Source organism: Felis catus, chromosome B3 (assembly GCF_018350175.1).
Source record: "Felis catus isolate Fca126 chromosome B3, F.catus_Fca126_mat1.0, whole genome shotgun sequence".
In the NCBI taxonomy this organism is placed as follows: Eukaryota; Metazoa; Chordata; class Mammalia; order Carnivora; family Felidae; genus Felis; species Felis catus.
The window spans coordinates 127,419,434-127,443,956 of record NC_058373.1 but is presented as its reverse complement, the minus strand read 5'-3'; the positions used below and the strand labels follow the sequence as shown (position 1 = coordinate 127,443,956).

Below are 24,523 nucleotides of genomic sequence, written 5' to 3'. Positions count from 1 at the left end.
ATTTTTAAAAAAAGAATAAATAAGTATTAAAATAATTTTAAAGAACTGGTTCTGTGGTATTTTTTTTCTATTTCCTCTTATTTATTTAAAAAAGAAGAAATAATGGCATATTTTGTTTATTGAAGGATTTTTTTTGAATCTGTTCATAAAAGAATTTATGAAAACTTAATATTAAATAGATTTACAAACTATGCAACTACATTCTACAGCCAAAACTCTCCTGAGGACTTTAAAAATGAAACTAGTTGACTAGAAAAATAATAATATAGAGATAAAATAAATAAGAAATTTATCAAGTAGAAGTATACATAGTATGCAGAAATTTTTCCAGAAATTTAATTCAAAGAGTATCTCCTTCCATTGGATAATAGTCTGCCTTTTTGAAGTGGAAGTTCTACTTAATTAAATAAATATTTGAATACCTATTATTTACCAAGCAGAGGCTTAATATTATAGGACATACAAAGACTACAGAACTCTATTTCCATCATTCTGAATTAAAATATATTTTTTATTTAAAATATATTTACTAAAATATATTTATTTATCCACATATATTTACCCACATGCAATAATTAGGTAAATATATAATTAAGTCATTATTAAAGCTTTTTTGAAAATAAGTAGATGTTCATGCAGATAAAACCAACATCATATACTATCAGTATGGAATAAATCAGAGTTGATTGGTTAAGAAATTGTATGCAAAGGTTGGTGTAAGCTGAGTTCCAACAACACTAAAGAACTCAATATATAACAATTTTAAAGTGTTATATTAAAATTCGAAATGTTATATGAAAAGTACACCAGAATATACTAGGATTTTTACCAAAAAAAAAAAAAAAAGAAAAAAAAGTTCAATTCTTTATGGTCACTTGACAAGTACCTTGGATTGGAAATTGTTGCGGACCAGGAAGTTAGGATTGATGAACATGAATTTCTAAAGCAGTTTGGAAAAGGGTGGGAGAGAAGACCAAAGACAGGTCTACCCCAACATCATGGCAGTGAAGATGATCTTCATTCATAGAAAGTGTTCGGAAGAACAGACCCTTGCACGTTTGTGTTTAAGAAGCATCTCACACTTGGGGCTCCTGGGTGGCTCAGTTGGTTAAGTGGCCACTTCAGCTCAGGTCATCATCTCACAGCTCAAAGGCTTGTGAGTTCAAGCCACACTTTGGGCTCCATGCTGACAGCTCAGAGCTTGGACCCTGCTTCTGATTCTGTGTCTCCCTCTCTCCCTGCCCCTCCCCTGCATGAGCTCTGTCTCTCGCTCTCAAAAAATAAACATTAAAATAATATTTTTTAATGTTTATTTTTTGAGAGCGAGAGACAGAGAGACAGAGAGCAAGCGGCGGAGGGGCAGAGAGAGAGGGAGATACAGAATCGGAAGCAGGCTCCATCCAGGCTCTGAGCTGACAACACAGAGCCCGACTTGGGGCCTGAACCCACAGACCGGGAGATCATGACCTGAGCTGAAGTCGGCCGCCCAACCGACTGAGCCACCCAGGCACCCCTAAGAGAATATTCTTAACTAAAAAATTTTTTTAAAAGAAGAATCTCACACTTATTTATCCAAAACATACCTCTTAATCCCAGCCCTAACTAGAATCTATTCTTCCAGAAGACTTCTTCATTCTAGTAATTGAGCCAAATAACCATCCAGTTGGCCAAGGCTAAGACCAATCATCATAAATTTCTCCATTTTTCTTCACCTCAAATCCACTAGAAGTTCTACTGTTTACATTTCAAAATATTTTTGAAAAGTCACCCCTTTTCTAGTAATTCCATGGAGCTAACCAGTGCAAGTAACTAATATTTTTCTTTTCCTGCTGCAATAGCTACTAAATGCTCTAAAAAGCTTTAAAAATTCTAAAATGTAATCTCGTAAAAACTAGGGTTAGATTTTTAAATCCTAAATCATTTCACTCTACTCTCATTTTTATAAGCCTTCTAATAAATAGCTCCTCTTTTAAAAAAAATTTAATGTTTATTTATTTTTGAGAGAGACAGAGACAGAGTGTGAGCAGGGGAGGTGCAGAGAGAAGGGTAGACACAGAATCTGAAGCAGGCTCCAGGCTCTGAGATGTCAGCACAGAGCCTGACGTGGGACTTGAACTCACAGACTGTGAGATCATGACCTGAGCTGAAGTCAGACGCTCAACCGACTGAGCTACTCAGGCACCCCCTAATAGTTCCTCTTTTTAAAGTCTAATTCCTTACCGACAGGATCCATCTTGCTGCTTCACAATAATTTTTCTGATCTCATCTTCTATCACATACCTTGTTTTACTCTTACCCCTCCCATACCCACATATACAATATTATTTGTTATTATTATTTGATTGCACCAGCCCTTTCCCATTTGTAGACTTCTCATATGCTTTGTTTGTTTGTTTCAACCATGTGTAGTTCTCTTATCCTAACTCATCAAAATGCTGGCTCAATCATACAAGACTTTGTTACATTATGGTAGGTGGGCTCATTTTGGAAATTATATGAATGGAAAGAAAATTGTGTTTGATTGGGCAGCCAAAATCTGTGCTGGAGGCATTTATAAAATTGTTTCCGTAATTAGACATTGGGTAGTCAATTATGCAAATAGAAATATGCCCCTGTGGTTAAGGAATTTTAAATTAGAGGGATATTAAGGCAGTTAAGTGATAGTCTATGTCATAAACTTCTCATGAGCACACAAAACCAACCTTCATAATATATATATCCTAATGTTATGTTTACATATATATTAGACACCACTGGAGTGGTGTTAAACTCCAGCATGCTTTATATGTTTCCACAAAGCACCAGAGATTTAGGAGCCTTATTTGTTTGACATCCTAAGCATGATAAAATTACTTAATCAAATTTTCTCAGAAAGTAATCAGTGTCTTCCCACATCAATCTCTGTGCTATGGGTAGGTATTTATTCTTTATCACGGCTTATAAAATTAACTTTACCTTAAGATGACACTAAACAGGTTGGTCTATATGGTTTCTAAATATGCCTGATAACTTCTGTTTATTTGACTTCTACCATAAGACAACTCCTACATGCCCTTGTAATTTAAACCTTGACAACAAGTGCAGAATTACTTTAAATATCATTCACTGCATAGAATGGATAAATAAAACAGTAATTTACATGATTATGTAAAACATAGTATAGCTGATTTGCAAAATAACTCTGTTGATGAACCTCTCGGTTCAGGTTAGATAATATTAAACAACATAATTTTCCTCAGTGAACTCATCACAATACATTGAATTTATAAACCATCCGGTGATGCCTACTAAGAAATCAGAAAATCTGACTTTTCAAGCTTGATCATATTCAAGCCTAAAAGTGTGTCTGCTTTCTAACTGGTGAAACATGTGATTCCATGAACTCAGAAGAAAACTAGAAATAAATGTTGATTCTTTAAACGGAAGGTAGTATTTTCTCTTTGTGGAAACCAAAAGAAAGAAACAATGTTGCATTGAAGTTAACTGTCTGAAAATGGGTTCCAACAAGTTGAAATATTTACTACCATTTTTACTTTATTTTGTATATATTTCTGTGTATTTTATATAATATTTAAAATTAAGAATTTTTAGACAGGCTAAGGGCATAGACTTTGTAAGAACACCATATGGCTTAAAGTTGTGGCTCTGCCGCATGACCTTACAAATCTCTGGATATCAGATTTCTCAACTGTGATATGTAGAAAACAATAATACAAATGTCATTGGATTTGCATTAAGTAATATATGCAAGACTTTAGAGCAATGTCAGTTCTTAAAATAATGTTAGCTGTTATTGTTTACTACCCTAGTCCTAGCTAATATAATCTCTTTCTGGCACTAAGATTTGGGTAGGATTTTTTACTTCATTTTAGACATGAGTTAACAGAGGCATAAACAGTTTAACTAAATTGTCTATGTTCATTTGACTAGTAATTTCTAGAATAATTATTCAAAAACAAGAATTTCAGTTGCAGACTGTCATCTTCCAATTTAGTGTGACAGTAAATAGTCTGCTAATAGAGTGTAGCGGCCCAAACAAATAACAGAACAAAATTTTAAACAGGTCAAAATAGGTTAATGGTGAAGGTGACACTTAAGTTGGAGTTCAAGGGACAGTTAGGAATTTTCCAGGAAGAGCAGGGGAGAACAGTTTCCTAGAAGAAAGAATTTATAGCCTTAAGAAGGTACTGATCATTTATTGAGGTAACACTAAATAACTCATTAGGACATTAACATAGAAAAGTCACCGGAGGGGCACCTGGGTGGCTCAGTTAGTTATGCGTCCAACTTTGGTTCAGGTCATGATTTCACCGTTTGTGAGCTCGAGCCCCGCATGAGCCTGGAGCCTGCTTCAGATTCTGTGTCTTCCTCTTTCTCTGCTTCAGCCATGCTCACACTCTGTCTCTCTCTCAAAAATAAAAGTCAGTTGAGTCTATGGACTGAGGATTTGGACTGGATAGAGGCCAGATTAGTGGGAGTCTTATAAGCCATATATATTTAAACGTAAGGACCCTCCACCCCACACACACATTGGAATTAGCACTTAATTTTAACTTGAGGCTTGTAGATTTGTTATTTCAAATGTCTTAGCTCTCATAGCTCAAGTATAATGGAAGCTCTTTGAAGCCTAGACCATACTCCTTTACTAGATCTTTCGCAGAACTTAGCACTGTGTCAAACAGTGGGATAATATAATTAATTCGTTTTGCTTATTGATATTTGATTGCTTACTCTGTCAGTAAACAACACAATAGGCCCCTAATGCAGTCATTTATGCTAAGCCCTATGTCCCCAATTTGAAACTTAATTCTAGTTTGGGCACTGCCAGAAATGGAATATTGAATCAGTCTATCAGGAATCATCTGATAACACTACTTAGGTAATCTGCTTGACAGACCCCTGCTATCCCCTAAATGAAAGTAGTCTAGCGATAACAACCCACTTTTTGTCTAGTGTAATTTCCTTGTTCCTCCTCTCTTCTGCCTATAAATGTCCTTCATTTTGTATAGCTCTTTGGAGCTTCTTTCTCTCTACAAGATTGGATGCTGCCCACTTTGAATAAATTCTTGCTCAAATAAACTTCAAAAAGTTTTAATGTCCCTCAGTCTATCCTTTAACAGTTTTGTTGTCAGAAAAGGAGATCAAAGGAGATCCTAATGGCGGCCAGGAACAACAAACAACCAGTCCCTTAAGCTCATTGCTTTCTTGCTGCCAGTGGAGGTGGTAGGTAAATCCCTCTCAGATCCTGTCTGCATAATTTTTTCTGTGTGAACTTTCAGACTTTATTTGAGCATCACTTTTTCCAGACTGGGTTTGGAACCACTGGAGTTGGACTAGGTCCTACTTAAAAAACAGACTTGGTCTAGGTCAGATTTGGTCCAACATGGAAACCAGACTGATCCAACTTAAAGTGTACTGTCTGGTGCAAGGCATCAGGTAGATAAAATGTTTTGTGCCTAAACAAGCAAGTTAACCTTATCAGAATTGATCTGGAATTACAGTGGCCACAGCAGAGAATTAACCTAGGTAAGTTTATTCATTTATGTGATGCCCTAGAGAAAAAGGGATCTCAGTCAAGCCCTCACTGTAAAGGGTAGAAGGAAAATTATTTTGCCTCCTCTCCAATTTCTGGTGACAAAAATGAACCCAATAGCTCACCCCATTCACTCCAGAGGCTGCCGAGGAAATCCTAGGAAAAGTGGCAGAAGCTGGCAATGGGTGACAATTTTTATCAAAGTCAGGGCTACTAGATCTCTATCTGTCATGCCTGGTTGAGACATGAAGGTAAGATATTACATTGTCCCTTCCTTTGCAAATTCAGATTGGCAGGGGAAAAAAACATTCATAAGAATTCGATCTTTGAATTATCTCATGATTTTGTGTTTGGTGACCCAAAGGTTGTTGAGCCTTTCTCTCTCAGGGACAGCTATGGCCTTCTTGTTTGCCTCATTTTGTGTCCTGAAAACCTGACTTGGCAACTCTCAGGTTGGAAACCCACAAAATATTGCCAGACAAAAATATAGGTTTCATACCATTTTCAGGTAGACATGACTGGACAGAAATGTGGGTTGCATTCTGTTTGCAGCAGGGGTCCTACTGACTGCTCTTGCAGGGGAATTGTCTAAATCTTTACTTCTTTTGGTTATCTTTGGGAATGGCTCTGGATCTTGGGAGAGTAGTATCTTTTTGCACTCTCTTTGGGGATGCCTCTTACATCCATGGAGTTGTTCAACACTGCCAGGAATATTTTACTGTTTGTCTCAGATTAAACCTGAGAAGATATTTAAAAAGAAGAAAAGAAAAGAAAAGAAAAGAAAAGAAAAGAAAAGAAAAGACAAGAAAAGACAAGAAAAAAGAATTAAGTAGCTGCATGGTCAGAAGTAGGCCAAAGTGGAAGCTGATATTCAGAACCTTACAAGAAGTTATTATAAGGCCTTCTGCCGAAGCTAAAATCAAACTATGTCCCCAAAGAGAAAGAAACATATTCTAAAGACTTTATGGAAGAATTTACTAAAGCATTCCACAGACACACAGCTCTAACTGTAGAACATAGGAATATTTTGATTTCCATCTTAGTTGAAGATCTTCCTGATAAAAAGAAGTAAATTGAGGATAATGTAGTTAGATGGGTGGGTCAGACTCCAAAGATTTGTAACCCAAATCTTTAAGGAATTAAAAATGACTGTACTTGTCTTACAAGATGGACTTTTATAAACACAGAAATGCAGCTCCAGAAACAATTCAAAGCCTACCTATACTTTTTACCAATCCCAAAATGTCCCCTGAACTTGTCAAAAGTCTTGCAGATATTGTAAAAGATCTGGACTTAGGGAACAAAAGTCACTCTTGGGGGAATTTGCTTTCTTTCTCTGTGCCTTTTGAGACGTCAGTATTCTACCTGGCCTTTTCTGGGAACCAAGCTAATTCTTATCAGAAGGTCCAGGGGTTGGAGTGGCGGACCTGGATGCCTCAGTCAGTTAAGCATCTGACTCTTGATTTCGGCCCAGGTCATGATTTCATGATTTGTTCTGTGCTGTCAACATAGAGCCTGCTTGGGATTCTCTCTTTTCCTCTCTCTCTCTCTCTCTCTGCACCTCCCTCATTCTGTCTTTTTCTTTCCCAAAAATAAACAAAAGAAAAAGGACGAGGAGGAAGTGGAGGAGGAGGAGGAGGAGGAGGAGGAGGAGGAGGAAGAGGAAGAGGAGGAGGAGGAAGGAGAGGGGAAAAAGGAAAGGTTAGTTTGAAAGGTCCATGAAAAACCTTAAAAGTCTCTTTCACAATTATTAGTAAAAAGTTATCTCAGCAGGTAATCTTAACTCACTCCATCTTACTCACTCCATCTGCCAGAAATATAACTTGGATCTAACTTTCCTTTTGTAAACTATGAGCTTTCCATTTACATATCTGTCTCATGACTAAAAATTTTTAAACAAAGCTGTAAGATCTCCTCATGTCTGTCTATATATTTATATCTATGTAGGTATATATCAGAGATGCATGATTTATTTTTTCTACCTCTGGGTGGCATTTCCAAAATTAATTAGTAAAGACCTCTGTTTAATTGGCTTAAAGACAAACAAGTATATATAAATCAAGCCTCCTCCCAGAAATATAGAAACAAACCCAAATGTTTTTCAACTTTGCATGAATTAGGAGAATCTTTGGTAAATAAAAGCTAGCTAAAATTTATTGGTTTAATTAAATCAGGCATGCCTTTACGGTTATAAACATTAAAGATTATACTTTTATTCTACCTTAGGTTTGCTAAAAGTCAAATATGCTCAAATTATATCTGTTACAGAATTTGTCAGCAAGAAAGATAACTTATGATGATGCTTAGGTGTTTGATATCTCATGAAATTGTCTTCATTAAGAACATGTAAATTAAATACATGTAAGATAAATTTTTTTAAATTAAATTTCCAACAATAATTATGCTGTGTGGTATGTCTACTTAAAAATAGTTTCCAGATAGTTTCAGTAGGTACAGCATCTGATTTTTTTTTTTTTTAATTTATCTCCAAGTTAGGTAGCATATAGTGCAACAATCTTTTCAGGAGTAGATTCCTTGGTGTCCCTTACCCATTTAACCCATCCACCCTTCCACAATCCCTCCAGTAACCCTCTGTTTGTTCTCCTGTTTAAGAGTCTCTTATGTTTTGTCCCCCTCCCTGTTTTTATATTATTTTTGCTTCCCTTCCCTTGTGTTCATCTGTTCTGTATCTTAAAGTCCTCATATGAGTGAAGTCATATGATATTTCTCTTTCTATGACTGACTAATTTCACTTAGCATAATACTCTCCAGCTCCATCCACTTAGTTGCAAATGGCAAGATTTCATTCTTTTTGATTGCCGAGTAAGACTCCATTGTGTGTGTGTGTGTGTGTGTGTGTGTGTGTGTGTATATATATATATATATATATATATATATACCACATCTTCTTTATCCATTCATCCATCGATGGACATTTAGGCTCTTTCCATACTTTGGCTATTGTTGATAGTGTAGAGCATCTGATTCTTGATGTCAGGGTCATGAATTTGAATCCCACATTGGGTATAGAGCCTCTGAAAAAAATAATTTCCAATATCGTTTTTGGTAACTTAAAGCCTTAAAGTTACACTGAGATAAATTACATTATTTGGATATTTGAGGACTATCCAGATCATTTTCAACTAACTGAAGCAGTAATTATAGAACACAGGTTTGTCCACCTTTGGCTTCCTTTTACAGAAGAACTAAAGATATTTGGGTCTATTAGAAAACATGTTTGGGGCGCCTGGGTGGCTCAGTCGGTTAAGCGTCCGACTTCTGCTCAGGTCATGATCTCGCGGTCTGTGAGTTCAAGCCCCGCGTCAGGCTCTGTGCTGACTGCTCAGAGCCTGGAGCCTGTTTCAGATTCTGTGTCTCCCTCTCTCTCTGACCCTCCCCCGTTCATGCTCTGTCTCTCTCTGTCTCAAAAATAAATAAACGTTAAAAAAAATAATAAAAAAAGAAAACATGTTTTTCTCTTGGAAAATTTACTATGAGGAAGTATATACTTCTTTTAAAATTTTTTTTACATTTATTTATTTTTGAGAGACAGAGACAGAGCACAAGAGGGGGAGGGGAAGAGAGAGAATGAGACACATAATCCTAAGCAGACTCCAGGCTCTGAGCTGTCAGCACAGAGCTCGACGCAGGGCTCAAACTCACAAACTGCAGATCATGACTGAGCTGAAGTCGGATGCTTAATCCACTGAGCCAACCAGGCACCCCATGGAAGTATATACTTCTAAAAATTATGAAATGTATTTATAAATTTTCCAATCCACAGAAGGCTAGTTTAGTAACACAGTCCAGAGTTGCTTACTCTTAGTTTTCATAAGGAATTAAGTATTCCAAGAGTTAAGAATTCTAACCAATATCTGTAATTAAAACTACTTAGAAATGATAAGGGTGAAACAACTGTGTATGAAAAGCAGGTAAAGAAAATAAAATAAATGATTCCAGAATGAGAAAGAGAAGAAACATAAAAGTCTTTCATTTTGTATAGCTCCTCTGAGCTCTTTTCTGTCTGCTAGACTGCCCAATTTGAATTCATTTTTGCTCAAATAAACTTAAGTTTTTTTAATATGCTTCAGTTTATCTTTTAACAATTCTTTCCTGTTGGCTCTGTTTCTTTCTTTCAACCACTGTATGAAGAATTTTATGTGTTTTACCTGTTATTTTTTAATACTTTCTTCTGGAGCAGGGATTATTAAATGAACTCTATAAGGGGAAATCAAGTTATGGAAGTCTGTGTAACTTGCACAACCTTATACAACTGGGAAGTCAATGAACAGGTATGTGAATGCAGGCATTCAATTTCTAGTTGCATAATGCCATGTGATTAAAGGGTTAAAGGCAAAAGCTAGTCAGTAAAGATTCAATCACTTTCTGGTTATTTTTCTTTAGTTAAAAAAAAGGCAAAGATTCTTTTTTTAATTAATGAGATCTAAAATTAGGATACACTAGATTAACTAACTCAGAAATCTTAACTGAAAAAATTAAGTTAGGTGGCAGTAGATGAAAGAAAATGCATATATTTGGGCATATTTGTGTGTTTTGCATCTATAAGAAGCATTACAGCAAAATAGCTAAGATCATACCTTTGAGCTAGTCTACCCTGCTTTAAATTAAGTCATCATTTATTAGCTCTGTTACCAAGGAAATTCAACATTTCCTACCTGAGTGTCTTCATGTATATATGGGGTTTATGATAGTACCCACATCTTCTAAAGATATGATGGGCCTGCTCTAAAGATTAATTGAGCATTCGGAACAGAGCCTGATTTATGAACAGGACTATGAAAATCTTTGAGATGATGATGATAATGATGATGGTGGTGGTGGTGGCAGTGATGATGGAGTTCACTTGTATTCCCAATTATATAAAATCTATGTGGGGGCGCCTGGGTGGCGCAGTCGGTTAAGCGTCCGACTTCAGCCAGGTCACGATCTCGCGGTCCGTGAGTTCGAGCCCCGCGTCAGGCTCTGGGCTGATGGCTCAGAGCCTGGAGCCTGTTTCAGATTCTGTGTCTCCCTCTCTCTCTGCCCCTCCCCCGTTCATGCTCTGTCTCTCTCTGTCCCAAAAATAAATAAATGTTGAAAAAAAAATTAAAAAAAAATCTATGTGGATATTTTAGCCATTATTATTCCAATTTTCATCATAGGAAAACAGATATAATGAGTTTCCATGAGACCATACTAAGGATTATTCACCATGAAGTGATGTGGTACCCATTGTTCTAACCATAGGGAAAGACACTTCTTAGGAAAGAGGGTAGAATGGAGAGAAGAGATGAAATAGACAGTCAGAGCTCAAGATTAGATATGACTTGACAGGTATTAGCCAATGCGACCAATCAGGGGCAGAATTAAAGCCACCCCAACTTGAGGAGTGCTGACTCTTTGCAAGATGAATACAAATATTTTTGTTTTATATTTTGTTTTGTTTTATTTATCTGCCATAGAATAGAGTTTTTCTCATAGTTAAACAAACCTTTCATCCAGCTTCTCTTCAACCTACTTCTATCCCCATCCTGATTTGGATCTCAGTGTTTCCATAGCTGAACTCTTCCTCATTTTGGTTTTCTTCCTTGCCTTTACATGGTAGCATGTAAAAAATGGTTTCCCACGATTGTCTCTCTTTTTTACACTTTATGATCGTGAATAAGAGGCACCCCAACACAGTACCAGCCTCCACCCACTCCAAATCTCCTGACACCACAGTTGAGATCTGTTTTTCCTTTAGATCTCATCAATGTGGGATGGGGGTGGGGGCAGAGATTGAAAAGTTATAGGCGGAAATATCAAAATGGCCAAGTTTGGACTATTATTTCATATAATGTAACATATTTTCAGAAAAGTACACAAATCAAGAGAACATAGCTAAGTGAATTATTAGAAAATAAAATGAACATACATTTAAAAATAAGCAAGGTCAAGAAGTCACCATCACTGAGACTCCGTCATGCCATCCATATGCCTGCTCCTGCTAAACACATCTTCTCTATTTCCTTGATTCCATTTTTCAATTTATCATTGTTCTTTAACAATGAACATTAATAAATATAAGTAGTGATATAAATTATTATTTCTTTAATTTACATATATGTACTTTATATATATATATGATTTCATATACATATTTTATACATATACATGCATACATATGTATATCTTATATACATATATAAAACATTGAAATAATAAAATATTGATTTCATATGCATATATAAAACTTTAACAACAACATATATATGCCTATAAAATGTTCCTCTAAATACATATAGTTTGCATAACAAGTTTATAAACGCTATATTTTACATTTCACTGAGTACGAAACATTCTATAATTTTCATTTTGTGTGTGTTTCTTGGCTATATATAAATATTCCACTTGATTTCCAAATATTTGGTGTTTTCTTGTTATCTTTCAATTTTTTCTAACTTCTTACTGATAAAGTGGCACTCTTGCTCCATTTCCAGCATATTTCTATTTTGGTAAATATTCTATGGACTCTATGTAGTGGGAGTGCTGACAACACTGACTCCATCTTTGATCTTCCATCTTGTTGGTGCCCATACAATGATCTCCCTCAGGACTACGTGTTCCAGGCCCCCTGGAGGTTAATGTATGCCTTGACTGGCATGTGGGAAGGCTTGTTCCAATCTCTCCTACAGTGACACACAGAAGGCCCCGCTTTAGATAACTAGTAGAGGAGACTGTGCACAGATGACCCCACTTTAGGTAACTAGCAGAGATGACCAGCATACAGAAGGTACCACTTCAAGCATTTCAAAGAAAGTGTGTACACTAAAGCACTTCAACCCTAAATACTTAAGAATTGTCATATATTTTCTAAAGCTTAATATGTTTTATTGACTTTATTTTTTTATCTGTTTATTCGCGAAAAAAATTTAAGATTGCTTCTTGTTATATGTATCAGATGTGTATAGAAATAAATATACATGTAGACATAAAAGATTTTATTTCTCCTGTGTTATTATTTTCCTTTAATTTATCCCCCACATTTTATTGTTAGTATTCTAAACATAGATAAAATTTGAAATATCTATACCATAGATAAACATATTCCAACAACTTAATTCTATAATTATTAGCATTTTGTCATATTTGTTTTATGGCACACAAATCCTTCCCTGCAGCCGCTATCAATATGTCTTATTAAGTTTCAGGCAACTGTACGCCTTACTCCAAATGCCACAGTATTTGTATTTTTAACTAGAATTTAATATCTGTTTACAGTTTTTAGGTAAATTCTATTTAAATTAATACATTTAAAATATACAAAAGTAATTAATATTTATGCTAATAAATGCCACAATTTGCTTATTCTTTTTTTTTTATTTTTTTCAACGTTTATTTATTTTTGAGACAGAGAGAGACAGAGCATGAACAGGGGAGGGGCAGAGAGAGAGGGAGACACAGAATCTGAAACAGGCTCCAGGATCTGAGCTGTCAGCACAAAGCCCAGCGCGGGGCTCGAACTCATGGACCGCGAGATCATGACCTGAGCCAAAGTTGGACACTTAACGGACTGAGCCACCCAGGCACCCCTGCTTATTCATTTTTGTGTTTGTGGTGTGTACTTGGTTTGTTCCTAGTTTAGATTCATTGGAAGTAAGCTATTATAAAGATTATTGTACATCACTTCGTGGATATCTCTATTAATTACTCTTAGGTAAGTTCCTGGAATTGGAATCACTGGTTTAGGATATATGCATGTTAAACTTTATTTTTAAAATTAGGCGAGTTGTGAAAATTCACAACATTAGGTCTTTGTATCTCTCTCTTTCTCCTGCATAACTGCGTGCATAAACATATACCACACATGCACAAACACACATACAGATACAGCTTTTATAATGAACTGCTATCAGCAACACTCTCAAATGGAATGCTGTAATCCATCACAATTTTCCTTATTTCCTGGAACTCGGCATCATTTCCACTTTCTACAAAACACTAAATTTTACTTTAGATTCCCTATTACCATGTTTTATACCCTGATCCCGTGTTTTCCCCCAGAGTAGAATAACACTGTTTTTTGAAAATGAAACTTCTCTATTTGATATTTGTACATTTCTTAGAAATATGATGCTTTGATCTTTCATCATTTAAACATATTGATTTTTCTAATGATTTCCTGTCATCTCCCATCTTAGTTTCTAAACTACTCCTTCCTCCCCTATGACTTTCATTCTTACAGTGATTAATATATCCATTTTCAAAGATATGGAGAAAAGAGCTCATCTCAGTAGGTTTATTTTCCTTCAGCATTTGAATATATTATTACCTTACATTGACTCTTTCGGAGAAAATACCACACATGCATATGTATATGTATATATGTATACATACATATACATACATATATATGTATATAGATATGTATATAGATGTGTGTGTGTGTGTGTGTGTGTGTGTGTATACCCAAAGGATTTGAGAGGGTTTAGGCAAATAAATATAATGTGAAACAGAATAATTAAAGGTAAAAACAGAACTTAAACAATCAAAAAAGTAATGCAAGTAATAAGTATCAGTAGTCTGGCTCTTAATTTGCTAACAAATGTCTGCTGGAAATTAAAGCAGAACTAGGAAATAAACTGAGAAGCATAAGTAGCCGACAACAACAAAGAAAGTCTCTATTTATCTACAAAGACAGCCTTGTTTGTGGTACAAGTGTTTGCTGTGCAGATATTTGTTATTGGATGAAGGGCCAGTTTCATGCTTGAGATCCCGAAAGTAAGAAGATGATGTTCTTATTCAGTTATCAATCAGACCTGACTTTGTTCTAAAGAGAATTAACTCATATGTGGGCAACAGAGAGATTTACATGTAGAACTGATGGTTTTCTTCTAAAATACATCAGAATCTTGTCAATTACACGGACAAGCCCTAAGTTCTTTGACATTCACCAAGGAAGAAGAAATTTAACATGAAAATATCCATGAAACACGAACCCCTCCTTGCTTTAAGGATGTCAGTATACATCCTCTTCTTTTTAGTCTAAGGACATCTTAATGGACCTGTTGGGAAATTTTAGCTGCCATAGTCATTCCCAAACAAATGACTGTCTTGACATTGGGAATGTGTATGTGAGGATGTTAAATATGCACTGAATATGCTTCTTCAAGATTGACTTTTACGTGGTTATAATGTCATGAAATGCTGATCCTGAGAAAAACAACCAATGGATTCATCTGTTTTAAGGTGACTCTTAGTCATAAGTAGTACATATGTACTTAAAAATAGAAAACATTTCAAATATTGCAAAATTTGAAAACTTCCGTGGCCAAGAATATTGAAAATAAAATATACTAAATGCTCTCTTAATTTCAGATACAATCATCACCAGTAAGACAAGCAAAACTTTTAGCTACTATTGTTAACAGAACTTCTACGGGGGCAGTGGGGGGGGGGGGGAAGGCACTACAATCCTTTAGTAACACATATGTAACTAAAGAATTTTCAATAAATCAATATTTGAAAGAAAAAAAGCCAAAATTCCAATGAAAGCCCACCAAAGAAAAAGGGACACAATGTAGCATATACATGCCTTCTTCCCATTATTGGATCATGGAAGAACCTAATATTAGCTCCTTCTCTTCCTCCATTTACTTTCAATTCAGCACAGAAAGTTTGGGTACAGACTATTTTTTCCCCAAAACATTGCAACTATAAAATTCCTCTACATATTCTCTATATGTAGTGTCTCTAATAGACCTAAGCTAAATCCATACTGTTAAATGAGGCCTACTCTACACTGTCCATTTCCTGCATCCCCTTAGGTGATGGATTCAGTAAATGTCTAAACAGAGACAGCATCCATGTACATTCCACACTTTGCCTTAAGGTGATCTGACTTAAAACTCACTAGGAAATCATATCACCCCTAAAAGGGAGCAAATACAGAATAAAGAAAACAATTCTTTTATTCATGTCTAGTTTCCTATAAAGAAAGTTTATACTAATGGGATATTTCAACAGAAAAATGAGAGAGGCAGTGGTAATTTGGATGAGACCAGAGTTTCCAAGTAGTCCAAACTGATTTCCTGATGGCAATGTAATATGAATTTCTACAAGCAAGACATTTCAAAATTATGTTCATAAAAGTTGAATCCAAGTTCTGATAAAATTCTAAAATAACCTAATTACTCCTTGAGAAAGTTCTAAATTGTAAATGTCGGTTTTGTAGAAGTGGGTGGAAAAATGCAAATCTGTGGTTTACATGCTTGAATATTATATGTTAATGTATTCTCAAATTAATAGTATGTCTCAGAAGAGTTTATTTAAAGCTAATCTTAAAAGTATTAATTCATAACTGTATAAATATCAACTTAAAAATGCATTACAATAAAATCAGAAGTAAGAAATAACAGGGGATTGCTGTTATTTAATAACTGAAAGAGTTGTTGTTACATATCTTTTAACAAGATATTTTAAAATTAGAAATACCACTATAATTGGAGGAATAGAATATCAGCTCTCAGTCTATTTTTGTACATAAACTTCATCGCCTATGGCTGCTAATTATTGAGTCATGAAATAAAGAAATAAAACTGGGGAGTCAGTGATTCTGAAAACATCAATTTTCCTACATCTCTCTCTTCCTTAATTAGTAAGACTTTTCATGTTATTGCTTGAATTATCTAAGTATTTTCTTAAGGTTCCATTTTACTTTGAGAATATCATATTGACCACTCAACTATATGGAAGTTTAGGAGAGGAAAATCAGTGCAAGAAAAATTACAATAAGTACAAAATATATAGATAAATAGTTGATAGAAAAATACAGACATAGATATCGTTGTATATATCACTAAAATACAGTTTATATCATCGCAAAATACAGTATATATTGAAGGATCTTATAATTTACTAACTTCTTTCATTTGATATTGTCATTTCTATCTAATCAACCAAAACTGATTTTACTGTACTTCTAATCACTATGAGAGCTGAGAAATAATTTGAAGAAACTCACTGGACCCTGGATATACATCTTCATTATTTGTGACTAAAAGGCATATTGATATTCCCACATCTTCTATGGATTTGTTCGTTACCAATTGTTACAGATACCTTGTAATCAATGCAAATAAAACCATCATTATTTCACAGAAAACTTTGGTTTCATAATTGCAAATCTGTGTCATTTCTACAATGCCACACACACACACACACACACACACACACAGAAATACACATGTATTTACCTATGAAAGTAAACAAAGGAAGAATTATACACATATATTAACTTACATATTTAAAATACATGTGTACTGAAAGAATAACTGACTAAACATAGGGGTGCACATATCTTTTCTTTTTTTTAACAAGTTTATTCATTTTGAAAGAGAGAGCATGTGCAAGGAGGAGAGTGGCATAGAAAGACAGAGAGAGAATCCCAAGCATGCTCTGTACTCTTAGCCCGAGGCCCAACCTGGGTTTGATTCCATGAACCGTGAGATTGTGACCTGAGCCACAATCCAGAGCCTGACGCTTAACCTACTGAACCACCCAGGCGCCCCTCCCCACATGTATCTTTTCAAATTAGTGTTTTCCTTTTCTTTGATCATATGATATTTCTATTTTTTAATTTTTTGAGGAACCTCCACACTCTTTTCCACTGTGCCATTAAAAAGAATGAAATGTTGCCACTGTGACATGGATAGACCTAGAAGTTATTCTATGTGAACTGTGAGACAGAGAAAGACAAATACCATATAATTTCACTCTTATGTGACATCTAAAAAACAAAACAAATGAACACACACACAAAACAGAAACAGACTCATAAATACAGAGAACAAACTGGTGGTTGCCAGAGGGGCGGTGGGTGGGAGAATGGATGAACTAGGTGAAGGGATTAAGAGACACAAACTTTCAATTATAATATAAATGTCTTGAAGATAAAAAGTATAGCATAGGGAATGCAGTCAATAGTTCTGTAATAACATTGTGTGGTGACAGATGGGAGCTACGCTGATGGTGAGCATTGTATAATTTATAGAATTGTTGATTCATTACGTTGTACACCTGAAACTAATATAACACGGTATGTCGACTATACATAAACAAAATATAAAACTAAGCACAAAATAACTGACTGTATAAACACTTACATGAACTTATACACGAGAATTAAACATTTTAAACCAATCAAATGAGGTGGCAAAAAAAAGTGGCAACCACTGTTATATATATCAATAATGCTATTTCAACTAAGGATAATTTATCAAGAAAATAATTGATCAATAAACAGTATTAGCACAATATATGATGTACTTTCAATGACCTCATTATGTGGTTAGTCATGTATTCCATCAGTTTTCTAAAAATCAATCCTTTAGATGTTTAAAATATATCTATTTTACTGAAAAATAATTGGCCAAATTGAGACATAATTAACATGTTCAAAAAATTCTCCTTTCATAAAGGAATAAATGAACTGAGTAGCAGACAAAGAACTGTCTTTCATACAAGTAACATACTTCTTGAAGGAAATTTAATTTATTTTTAGAAATTCGGGAAACTAAATATATTATTTTTAGAAACATATATTTCCAATATTATTTACTAACATCAACATAGAGTTTACTGATTTGTCATTACAGGAGCCATCAATCCATGGCTTGGGATTTATGTTAATGCCACACGTTGAGTGAATCACCTTTTGGCCTTTCAAATTTAGTAAGCAGATTTAATATGTGTTTTCTATATCACTGTTCCCAGTGAAGTGACAGTCACATTTTCATGGTAAATGCAACAAAACATATAGATTACACACTGATGTCTGCCTTCTGTTCATATAAGCAGATAAGCAACAACCTGATATTGTCTTCCCTAATACCGTTCCCATTCCTGTTATTGAAGTACAGTTAATTGTACATAAAATGCCATAAATGTACTTCGGAAAATAAATATCTTTAAGAATAATGAAAAATATTTTAATAGCACATATATAAAACCATATATACATCAGTATACATATATCTATATCACTGCAATTGTACATAGTTTCTATTTCAAATGTGAGGATTTGTAATGAATGTCCATATTGAAAATATTTTAAAGCCATTTAAGATATACCAGAATTAAAATTATTTACCAACATTTGTTAAATGAATAAATAAATGAATACATGTTTAGAAATTCACAAGTATACTCCCTAGTAGATTTGAAGCTCCATGGAAGAGGAAATATTTCTCTTGCTCACTCACTGAATAACACAATGTCAGCACTTGATAGGATTTGGGGAATAAACAATGGGTGAACTAGGTTTAGTATTTTGAATCTGCCTATTATTATGTCTGCAAGTTAATGAGACTACTTAAAAATATATGTAAGATATATATACACCCAAATATACAAGTAGCAACATCTCCAATACCTATCAATTTCTTAAGAGAAGTACTGACATATAGTGAATGCTTAATAAATGTTGACTGCAATCATTCCCTTCACTGGTAGAAGTATTTTTTCTTTCAAAATAATCTGTCTCTTCTCTTTGGAATTATTTTTAGATTTGGTCTCTTTAATTATGTGACTATGTACAGAATTCAAGAATAGTTTACTACTGCTAAATACCTGTCGGTATGTATGTATGTATGTATGTATGTATCTCTATTATTTATAAATACTTATCTGGGAAATGCTTTATTGCATCTTCATGGTATACATTACAATCTGGCAATGAGTAGACCAGTTGAGTAGACCAGATCTGATATAACCCATTGAAATTTGCCGTAAATGCTTTAAAAATAGTCACATGAAATGTTAGACTTCTAATATCCATATAGTTCAAAAAGCACTATTGCCTACATTCACACTGGAGTAACAGAATCAATTGAGATAAAATTTTATGGCAGGTAGATATAAACCCTGAAAAGAGAATAGAAACAGCAACCTTTTAAAAATATGTACACATGGGGGTACCTGGATGGCTCAGTTATTTAAGCATCTGACTGCTGATTTCTGCTGAAGTCTCATAGTTCATGAGATGGAGCCCTACATCATGGTCTGCGCTGACCGTGTGGAACCTGCTTAGGACTCTTCTCTTTCTCTCTCTCTCTGCTCCTTCTCCACTTGCACACTATGTTTCTCTCTCTCTCAAAATAAATAAACTTAAAAAAAATACATGTACACATGTATATATACACAATTGTGCCCATTATTTTGTATTTCGGAAAATCGTTTCTGAAGTTTTTCATAGATAATTAAGCAATTACCTATATCATGTTTTAATATAGGCAGATTTAACATTCAAAATGAAAATCTCATTATACAAATTTAAAAAAATGCAATGTTATTACATTGGGAAGTTTTAACGGAGAGTATATAAAATTATTGGAAAGTGTTGGCCATTCAGGGGAAAAGCCACTGGGACTCTAAATACTAATGACTAGCTGGTTCAGTATCTAAGCAATATTTGTACTCTATTTATCTTCCCAAATTAGAGAAGAGTGACAGAGAAAAATAGAGTGATATTTACAAATCCTTAAAAAAAGGTCATGTTTACTCAGATTGGTTAGTTATATTTTTATGATTTATTACAATAATATAAAGTAAGCTTTAAAAGTTTGAAAATCTGAAGCTTCTTTAAAAATTATGTTAAGTACCCCCTCTCCTGCTCATCATCTAGCTTTGCCTCTCAGTAATGGATTGAATGGCAAATGGACTGAATGGCAAATGGGTTGAAGTTTGCTTTATTTTTTATCAGAAGCTTATATTCTTCTGAAGTTGATTTTTTTATAGCTATGTAATCTTCATAGCAGAACACTAAAATATCCTCTTTACTCAAAAGAAAAAGAAATTTTGACTCAGAGGATCATGATTTTTCAAACATTTTTGTCTCCTGAATATAACCATTTAACAGGCAATTAAATCAAATGTAGTCATTGGAAAAGTAACTCAACATAATGTCTACTTAAATCAAGGACACTGTGCCAAATACATCGGCTCATTTTGGGTGCAAGGATCTTGAGTAAAAGGTTCATGCCTGAGAGATAAATCTAATGAAAATTCACCATGGGCCAATCCATTGAACAACACGATTCCAGGGATAAATTGCATTCGTTGACCGAGAAGCCAATAAAATATATTTGCCCGAATCAGATCATATATTGGATAGATTTATATACAGACTGTTTATTAAAAGTGTATGCAAAAAATAGAAATACAAAATGTCAGTATACTTAGTTTGTACCTTTGATATGACATCATAAGGGAAATGACAGTAATTTTCCAGCCAGGAACAGGTGAGGATGATCTCTTGTCCTTCTGTGGAATATGTGCCTGGATGAGGCATTCTTTTGCCTTTCTTCCCTCAGTGAGTTTTGTGACTTTTGCCTTAAAGAATTCCTTTAAAGTTTACTGTTGGCATAAGTATTCCTTTACTAATCTTTCTCTTTCCTGTTTACACATTCTTATTAAGATTCCATTCTTTTACAGCTTTCTTTTTAACCAAAACTTTGGATTGGAACTTTGGAACATTGGAACTTTGTTTTAACTACAGGAAATGAAGTTCACTTTTCTCTAAAAGTGAAGTTCTGCATGCTCTTTCTCTGACTTCTGCAATCTGCTGCAAATTATCTGTATGAATCTGTGACTATTTCTCGATGTTCTTTTTCCTCTTTCATTGAATTTACTTTCTTTCAATTGTGGACATCTGCAAATTTTCATCATTCCACAGCCTGTTCTATTCCTGACATTAATTCTAGGTATAATGGGAGGAACTATGCATTTCCCTTTGGAAGATTAATTATTTTGGCAGAAATAACACCCTTTACAGTACAATTATACTGGAAAAAAAACCAAAATATTTCAGTACTTCAGAAAATACAAAGGACATGATTTTTACTCATTCAATGTTCACAGCGAGGCTGTGAGACGTATGAGACATATTACCCAGTTTTCAGATGATACAACTGAGGCTCAGACAGCTTTCATGGGTTGCTCAGAATAACACAGCTAGAAAGTAGAAGATGTGGGATTTGATCCCAGAAAGGCAGAGCTCATGTTCTTAAACACCGTGCAGTGGTCGCCCTCTCACTTAAAAAAAGTAACTCATTTCAAAGGAAACAGTCATACAGCAAATTTACTATTCATAAATACTTGCTTATATGTTGAAACGTTGTTTTATAAGAAATACTTGGCATCAATCATATATGTGAAAATTATTCTTTTATATTGTATATGTGTTCAATGACATGTAAAAAAATGCCACAAGCTTAGAGGTTTAAACCAATACACATTTATTTTGCACATTTCCCATGGGTCAGGAGTTCAGGCACAATCTACCTGAAAATCCTGTACTCATTGTCTCGCAAACCTGCAGTCAAGGTGTTAGCTATGCTACACACTCACCTAAATGCTCAAATTGGGAAGGCTGGCTTCCCAGTCCCCTCAAGTTATTAGCAAAAGTGATCCTCTTGCAATTATGGGACTGGGGTCTCCATACTTTTATTAGCTGCCAGCTCATCTATGAGCTCAGCTCTGTTTCTTGCCACGTGGCCCTCTCTACAGGTAGTTCACATTACGGATGCTTGCTTTTGTTGAGACCAGCAGAAGAGTATGCTAGGACAGAATCTTAAAGAACAGATAATCATGAGAGTGACATCTTCTCACCTTTACACTGTAACATAACCTAATCAAAAGTGTGAAATTCCATCACCCTTGCCATATTCTGTCGGTTAGAAGCAACTCACTGGTTGTGTCCCCAACTAAAGAAGAGATGACCCAAGTTCCTCTATCTCCAAAAGCGAGAAGTCATTGTGGGAGTCCCCTCAGGGTCTGTACAGAGCACTGTTATGGTCATTTTAAATCATTTTAAATATTAATACAAGTAATACTACACCTTGGTTTAAATTCAGGTGAAGAATTTTAGGGAGAGTAACCCTGTCCCATGATATCTTTTGAATTTGAGTGACTAGCTGCAAACTTTTATGGTCTTCTTTAGAGAAGTTAACAATGTAACTTTTGAATATTAACGTATACCAATGATACAGACTTGATCCCTCAGTCTTGCTCCTCTAAGACTCAAGCACTCACCTCCCAATCATCCAATGAGGAAGACATTTCCTCCTGAAGCTCTTCCTCTGTCAGTCTTCCAAGTGGCAGAGCTAAAGGGAATAATGATTACAGTTACTTCTTAGATTGTTGGAAACAAAAAGCTGTAAGTGGAATATATTTCAGCTTTGATTACTTTATTGACGGTCGCTCAGTGATCGACCTGCACATAATTGATCTGGGGAGCCCCACGGTACTCAGTCTTTGCATCTAATTGAGATTTTAGTGAACAACACCTAGTGAATTGAGCATGACTTGAAGGAAAAAAAATAAAAAGATCCTTCTTGGCATTGTCCCCTATTAAATTCGACCCAGTTCACAATGCTGCTTGTTACTTTTTCATGCCATCCACTTCTAACTATGCCACTATCCATGGGGCTATTATCGCTTAGATTTAACTTGTATATATATATATATATATATATATATATATATATATTTTTTTTTCTATTTATAACAGTTTAAGAAGTTCTTACAAGTCTAGGGTGAAGTGAGTATGAAAGTATTAGTTATTGAGTACTACCAATTAAAAATAGGGTGACAAAATATATTCCATGTGGACGTGTACACACAACAAAGAGAATAAGAAATTCTGCATTTAAATAAATTATATTTCTTTGACAAAGGAAGGAGTGCAGGTACATAAGAATATGGAATTCAGGGCAGTTAAAAAATACTGATGTGCTTGGGTTATGCTCATACATTTAATGCTTAATATATTATTAAAGACAGCTCCAGGCAAAAGTTCTGCTCCAAAGATTGGAAAGGCTATTTTGTGGACCAAAATACCCAGTGAATAAACTGGCTTTGTGCACTCATATGCTCAGTCACAAGTTGGCATAACATTTAAAAAATTTTAGGTTGCTTCAAGTGTGTGATGAAGATAACTTGATAATAATTCATATAGAGATAGATTTTATTTTACAGCATGCTTAAGACCTAACATTTGTCTTCAGTGTGATTGGCCTTCAGTCTGTGGTCTCAGTAGTATTCTTTGTGGTAAAGGAGGGGAAAAGAAAAACACAAATCTAAGTATTTTGTGTTTCATAAAGGGTTCACTTACCTCATTAGATCTGCAAAATAAGTCTAGAGAGCCATTTATTTACTTTCTACTTCAAAAATAGAAAAGAGATTGGAGGCACTCAGAATTTGAGAATATAACCCAGGTTCCATAACTCATGCCAAAATTTTTTTGGGGAAAATACAAATTACAATGGTTATCACCCAATAGATTTCAAGTATCATCTCTCAGTAGTATGTCAGAACACAAGGCACAATTAAATTACTAGACATTTTGGAACCCTACACAGTTGAGCTAAAATCACAGTTTCACAATTTATTAGATTCGGCAAATTAGTATTGTTATGTGACATCTTTGTGCCTTAAATGCCTCCTCTGCCAAAGGAATACTAGAATATCTATAACACAACATGGAGGCATTTAGTGAGATAGACTGTATGTTTATAATTCATATGGTTGGTCCAAACAATTGAAAGATATACTTCTATAATGTTGTGCCTGTGTTATAGCATCATTAAAGCCAGATTTATATCAGTTCAATATCTAGTAGGTTTCCCTTACAAACTGTATTGAACTTAGCTGGAGGGCAATATTCATGCTTTCTAATTGATTTATTTCCAATAGGATCTAGCATGATGTTTCACTTGTGGTGAGTTAGAGAATGATACTTGTTTAGAAGGTTTGCTCAGCATGTCTTTAGTCTGAAAACAGCACCCCCCTGGCTGAAGTTGTAATAAATGGAGTCCTTCCTTTAGATGGAACTGAAAAAAAGAATGTATTTTCCATGGTGTCAAGAAAAGGAATTTGTGAGTATAGGTACTCTTGGTGACTACTGGTTTGGGCACTTGGAGAAAATGGCCAAGGATATAAATGGGTAGTATA

General features: G+C 34.7%; 1 long non-coding RNA gene across 3 annotated transcripts in view; it reads right to left on the bottom strand.

The window, feature by feature from the left end:
* Positions 1-24,523, bottom strand: part of LOC109501194 — a 77,112-nt gene that overhangs the window by 29,570 nt on the left and 23,019 nt on the right. For 2 of the 3 annotated variants that reach the window (XR_006599875.1, XR_006599876.1), the window contains one exon: positions 22,604-22,674. This is a non-coding gene — a long non-coding RNA (uncharacterized LOC109501194). Of the gene's footprint in view, positions 1-22,603; positions 23,033-24,523 lie in introns of those variants that run through there. The other variant, XR_002743211.2, reaches the window with a different exon arrangement.